Source organism: Oreochromis niloticus, linkage group LG1 (assembly GCF_001858045.2).
Source record: "Oreochromis niloticus isolate F11D_XX linkage group LG1, O_niloticus_UMD_NMBU, whole genome shotgun sequence".
NCBI lineage: Eukaryota > Metazoa > Chordata > Actinopteri > Cichliformes > Cichlidae > Oreochromis > Oreochromis niloticus.
This window is the reverse complement of record NC_031965.2, coordinates 33,475,839-33,482,191: the sequence shown is the minus strand read 5'-3', so window position 1 is coordinate 33,482,191 and position 6,353 is coordinate 33,475,839.

The following is a 6,353-nucleotide window of genomic DNA, read 5'->3' as shown; positions in this document are numbered from 1 at the left end:
AAGGAGGAGGAGATGAAAGATTCATACAGGCACACGCGGCATGAGGGAGGTAGCAGGAGAGCTCCACCAGAGAGAGTTAATTAGGATCTCCCTTTCCCAGGCAATCACTCTGCTCTTGACATTTCATCTCACTTTTTCCCGAACAAATCTCCCTACGACTTGCAGAGACAGGCAGAGAGACAGAGAGGAAGTGCTTGACCTTGGTTAGGTGTTGTGCTGCATTGCTAGTTTTAGCTCACATCAGTCTGCCTGCCCATGATAACGTTCAACATGAAACAGTGGAATAATCCCACAGCTCTCCAAGCAACCTGTCTCTAACAGTCTGCCTCCTTTCACCTGAAAGGAAGAGCCCATTCTTTTGTCCTCCTGGTGCAAATTCATTATTTTGTAGAAGAAGCACACATATAAATGTTCCACAGACACATTTCCGAAGGCCCATACTTTCCCCGCTGTATCAAAACCCCCAGAAAAACACATTCATACGCAAATCAGTCCCAATGGTGAGGTTAGCAAGAGTGCAGCGATACAATAAATGAACAAAACAGACCATCAACTCTTAGGATTTTTTTTTCTTCTCATAATAATAAAAATAGGAAACATAATCATAGCTTGGCTAAATTGAAAACCTTCAGTGTTCAGTGAGAGAGAGAGAAAGATCTGATGATCAAACCATAACAAGAGAAAGGATTGGTCTGAGAGAGAGACACTGTGAGAGTGTGTGAGGAGGTAAAATGTGTTTATTGTCCCCATCTCCCTGTCTGTCATTTGAAATTGGAGAAAGCAGACTGTATTATTGGACACCAGTGCCAGTCGCAGCCAATGATCTGGCTCCGTGATAGATCTGTTTAATGCTCACTTTATAGCTGGCAATCCCCTGCCGAGGATTTTTCAGAAAGCTGACAGAGTGGTGTGTAGGTAACCTGCTCGCAGAGAAAGGGGAAAATTACTGTTCTGAAATTACTTTGACTCAAAGCTTTAAAGTGGCATCTCAGTCCCCTCAACCTTTTTCGACTAGGCCGAAATAGATGACAGAATTTCCTCACCTCTCAAAGGTTTCATGGTGATAGGAACAAACAAAAGTGGGAGTATTTGTGACAACACACATAATATGTATGAAACGTGACTTGCCTCTGACATTCTCACTGAGTTTTACAGCCATTCATTGCTGCTTTTATGTAGTCTGGCATGAAGCGGTGCAAGGACTTCTTTGATTACAGTTCTGAGATGCTTGTCACATGACCCGAGGGGTCGTGCAGTCAGTGGTGGGCATTCAGCAGGACCTTGGCAGAGGCATTACCAATTTGTTCATTAGACCTTTATATGGGTGTAGGTCAGTGGGGCTCTGACAGGTGTCGTTGAGATGAACGACTTGGTTGTAAACTCGCACACATTTCGATCTTCACTTGTCAGTGAGGGCAAACGCTTCCAATAGAAACAGTAGTCATGGAAATGAGGGTTACTAACCCTGCCATGCTTAATTCATAAATCAGCTTCTGTGACCGCTAATGAAGCCAGTGTTTAGCGAAAGAGTTTTTCCATCCAAGTGTTGTTTTTTTTGACACAAGAAAAAATATCAGTGGAATAATTTTCCAGTCCTTTGTCAGATGTCTGACAGCTCTGAAGCGAAGTCCTTATTGATTTGTGTAATTGTAATCATCTTTCTTTTTTCCGTTTTTCTTTTTACACAAGGACATTGTTTAAGAAACTCCACTGTGAGAATAATTTAATTTTAGACATTTAAATATTTCTCTTACTACGAACACAAGCCAAAGAAATACATTGCCGCTCACGTTGTACTTCACTAGAACTCCAAGTTAAAAGTCAAGTCTTCCAGTTAGACCATGTCAAGTCTTCATGTAGGCTTATATTTAACAATTGTATGGTAATTTATGGTAATAACCGTTGCCTCTAGATTAAAGAATGTCACGGCTTTAAAGTGTTTTTTAAAATTAGCTAAAACAGAGTCAACTTGGACATTTTAAAACTGTTTTTCGGTGCTACAGTTGAGTGCTTAATTATCCTTAATTTCCTCTGTCAAATTGTCTTCATCTGCAGATGGGGAATGTTTGTCAAAAGGAAGTACTAAATGAACACATTCAGAGCCAACTGAAGCCGTGCAGCAAGTGCAGCAAAATGATTGCAACTAGTGCGTGGAATTATAAATAGCAGCTGCTTTCAATTTGCTGAAATTAATATTTTGAATGAATGTATTTGGGGAATACACTTATTTGCTTCCTTGCTGAATGCTTAATGAGGAATTGATGCCACACTCATGTTTGCAGAGTAAATATGAAGTTACACCAGCAGCCATTTAACTTAGCTTAGCACAAAGAGTAGAAACTGGGGGGAAAGGCTAGGAACAGCTTTACTAAATCATAAAAAAAAAACAGGTTTATGGCTGCTTTCTTTCTTTCTTTGACTGGATCTGACCCGAGATGTAGCCCTGTGCACTTAAGAATTCATCCTACTACTTTTATGAGCACTCACCAATAAGCACTGGAGACTCAGTTCCACTGGCTTTAAAGTGGCATCTCATGCCATAACGTTGCCTCCATCATGTTTGACAGATGACGATGTATACTTCAGCTGATCAGCTGTTTTTCTGCTTCTCTATATTTTTCTCTTCCTAGAATTCTGGTAGAATTTAATCTCTGATCATCTGTCCAAAGATTTAATTTCCTAACTGTGCAGGCTCTTTTAGATGTTTTCTGGCAAATTCTAGTCTGGCCTTCCTCTTCTCGAGTGTAACCAGTGGTTTGCTGTTAATGTAAACCTCTACGTTTACATTCATGATGGTCACTGTTGATTGTACACTTTATGCCCACCTCCTTGAGAAGGTTCTTAACTTGACTAAACGGTGTAATTTTTGTTTTTCTCAACCATTTGTTATAATGTATTTTAGTTGTCTCCAGTGTTCCTCAAGAGCTTCTTGTGTTGTCGAGCTTGTCAGTGCCTTCTCTCTTTGATTTGGCCACTTAAAGTTTCTCTCAATTATTGTAGGTTCTTTACCTTGAAATATAAACCACCATGAGGCAACTGTTGTGGTGATTTGGCACTATATAAATAAAACTAAATTGAATTGAATTTTTTTTCATTCACACTGAGCGTTCTCTTGAAAATACAAGTTCATCACTTAAAATCAGCCCCAAACTGCTCAATCTGAAATGAAATAACTGACTGTTTGTCAGTCAATTGTCCACTTACTTTTGAGAAAATGGGAGATTATGCAATACTTTATACTTTACGTTTATGCAATACTAAGTTATATCCTTTGAGTTTTAACTGAAAGTTTGCACTTCAGTCGCAGCTTGATTGTTTATTTGAAATTCTTTGTGATGGTCTATAGATGCTAAATTACAAAAATGTATCACTGTTGAAAAACTCTGTGCCCAACTATTCCTGTGTAAGGTCATAAACTGAAGTCATATTAGAAAACAAAATTAGCTTGACAGGACCATGTGATGTTAAAGCAAATAGCTGAACATTATTATTAAAACGAGGTTTCTAGAGCACAATGTTCTTTTCTGTTCAGCATTGTTGGATGCATCCAAAATAGCATGACAATAAACTGTCAAACTCCAACACAGTTTCCGGGCAGCCTGTGAAATACTCACAAAATTGTCTCTTTTACAGAAATGTAGTGCTTTCACTCTGAGAAAGTCTGCCATAGCAGGTAATGGCAAAAGTCAAAAGACTTTCCCCTAACTGACTGCAGTCGACACAGGACTAATATTTTTAGTTCTTTCTTATTTTTCATTGTTTTTTCTCTTTGCTTAATTATGTTTAGGAACCAAAACAAATTGTTTTATTAAAAAATCAGAGTTTGGGTTCAAATAAAATTACATTTACAATATGACTACTTCATTTAATGATAATAGGTTCTTTAAAGCACAGCCCTAAAAATTACATTGTGCACAAATGACTCGTGAAATCAATTAAAGAAACTGATTATACAAAAAATGTTTTTTCTTGTTACTAAACAATTAAAATTAAAATTAAAAATCAAAATAACATTTTGGCTAGAGAGCTGTGTGACAGCACATCATGTCTTTGAGGTACACCCTGTCATTTCCTGTTATTTTCTGATTTCTGCACCCGAGGATAACGTTTTACAGTAACTAATGTTACTGAGTCTATAGCTCTATCTGTTTGGAGATGTTCATATGGATCCTGCTGCTATATGAGGCTACAGTGAAGGAACAACACGTCCATGTTTGGTCACGTTTTTCTGGATATTAAAAACCTTAATTATCTGTGAGACTATTTCACCTATAATTTTCAATTAGTTGTCTCTGCTCCATCCACAGCAGGTCTGTGCTCTATGTTTCGGGCCTGCCCCACAGTTTGAGAACCACTGGTGTACACATATCGCGTTTTGTTATTTCGGTAAGCTCTGTGTATCTTCATTGTGTAAACACTGGAGCTGAAATGTGGAAAAAACCTGATACTCAGACTTTGTCCAGTGTGCAGAGAAAGGCTGGTTAACATATAAAAGGAGGGACTTTGAAGCTGAGACATAGCCTGAGAGCTGGTGTCTTAAGCGTGACAGTTTGCAACCCTGGTCTAAACATTTTCCTTTTTTCATATTCTGTACACAGCTCAGTTCTGTTTACTTTAGCTCAAGGGCTTTAAAGTCACTGAGACCGAGTATGTGGTACAGACCCTGTGGAAGCTCCTCTGAGACCAACTTAGCTTGGTGTGCTTGTTGATTCAGGGTCATGCACCTTTGTGTGTCTGGCAGAAACACAATGAAATATGAGTTAAAGTTTGTCAGAATTCAAAGAACTTATTGTGCCATGCCCATCTTTTGAAGTCTTCTGTATTTTGTATTTTATTGTCACTGAAGTGTAAGCTCAATAAAAGTACTGAAAAGGAAGTTTATCTCTGCGTCACTGAAGTACAAATTTTCATTTGATGTACCGTCTATCTTACTCTTATCTAAAGTGCTTGAGTGGGAGAACACATCAAGTGCATTACTGTAATAATCGGGGACTTAATGTTATAATATTCCATTAAAGTTGGGCACTGTGGCCTGTTAGAAATCCTGCACAGAAGAAAGTTCCAGGAAAATTGAAGGGGGAAAATAAGTGAAGCATCAAGAAAGGTTGAGAAAGGATTATTTTACCCTATAAGAGGACATTAGAGTAAGTACAGGACCAAGGGAAACAAGTGACTGGAGCGCATACTGTGAAGATGACTTCATACAAGGAAAAAAAATTGTTTGCAACCAAAAGTTAATAATCAGGTCATGCAAGGCAAGCATAAGAGGCAGTTCTGACATGTTGAAAGAGAGAAAATATGATAAGTATGTTTAATAGGAGCACAGAGTTCAGCTTAAAGTTATGATTATTTCCTCCAACACAATGAAAACGTTTTTAGTATAAAATCCCTTAATTAAAGATCCCATTCTTTTTCGTGGGACTTTCTCACCATTTATTTAGTCTATAGATTTAGCTGCTCTTTCATCACCACACAATGGATGATTTTCAGCTCTAAAACACAGATCTTGATAAGGCGTCAAACGTTTGTCCAGAGACATTTCAAACAATCCCCATCTTGAAAGAGACAAATTATCAGCTAGCCTGCAATTAAATTGGATGTCATTTGTAGTGAAAAAGAACTCAAAGAGAAATAAGTGACACATTATAAAACTATCTAATTGTCTCGGTTCATTGCATCTGTTTTTTCTGTTCTCGCTGATTTATGTCTTTCCCCGCGGCACTTAGCATGTCCGTCAACGGCCATAGGTTCTGACAGAATGTCCTCGAGCAAAACAAAACCTGTTTATCTTGGTGCCCACTCTTCCTTAAATTATACTTTGTCTGTTGAATTCCTTGAGTATAACTACAATCCCGTCCTCTGAATCAACTAATATTTCCCCATCCTTTTTTTAATGTGAATCTTATCTGGTACATGACCACTGATCCAAAAAATTAGGCTTATTCTGGCTTAGCATAAGCATGTATTAGATTTGTATACAGTATATGCAGGTTTTATTGTAATGGTTTAGAATATAATCCACCTCATTTTTTTTCTTTTTGACATGTGACAAGTTATTATTTTGGTTGTCTGTTGCAAGGTTTGTGTCATTAAGTTGGACGAAAGACTCTTGCTTTGTTTTAATTGAACATAGGTTTATTTTGGGAACACTGATTCATTGCTCATTTGTCTGCATCACTTGGTAGATATTCATTAACACAAAAGAGACATACATCAGCCTGTTGGAGTTTCGGTTCACTTTGTTTTATGGATCTGGATGTTTCTCACTGTTGCCCACCATGTAAGACAGCTGCTTTTCCACCGTTTTTTAAATTTAATTTCTACAGTGTACAGTTCACCTTGGCTAAACTCTA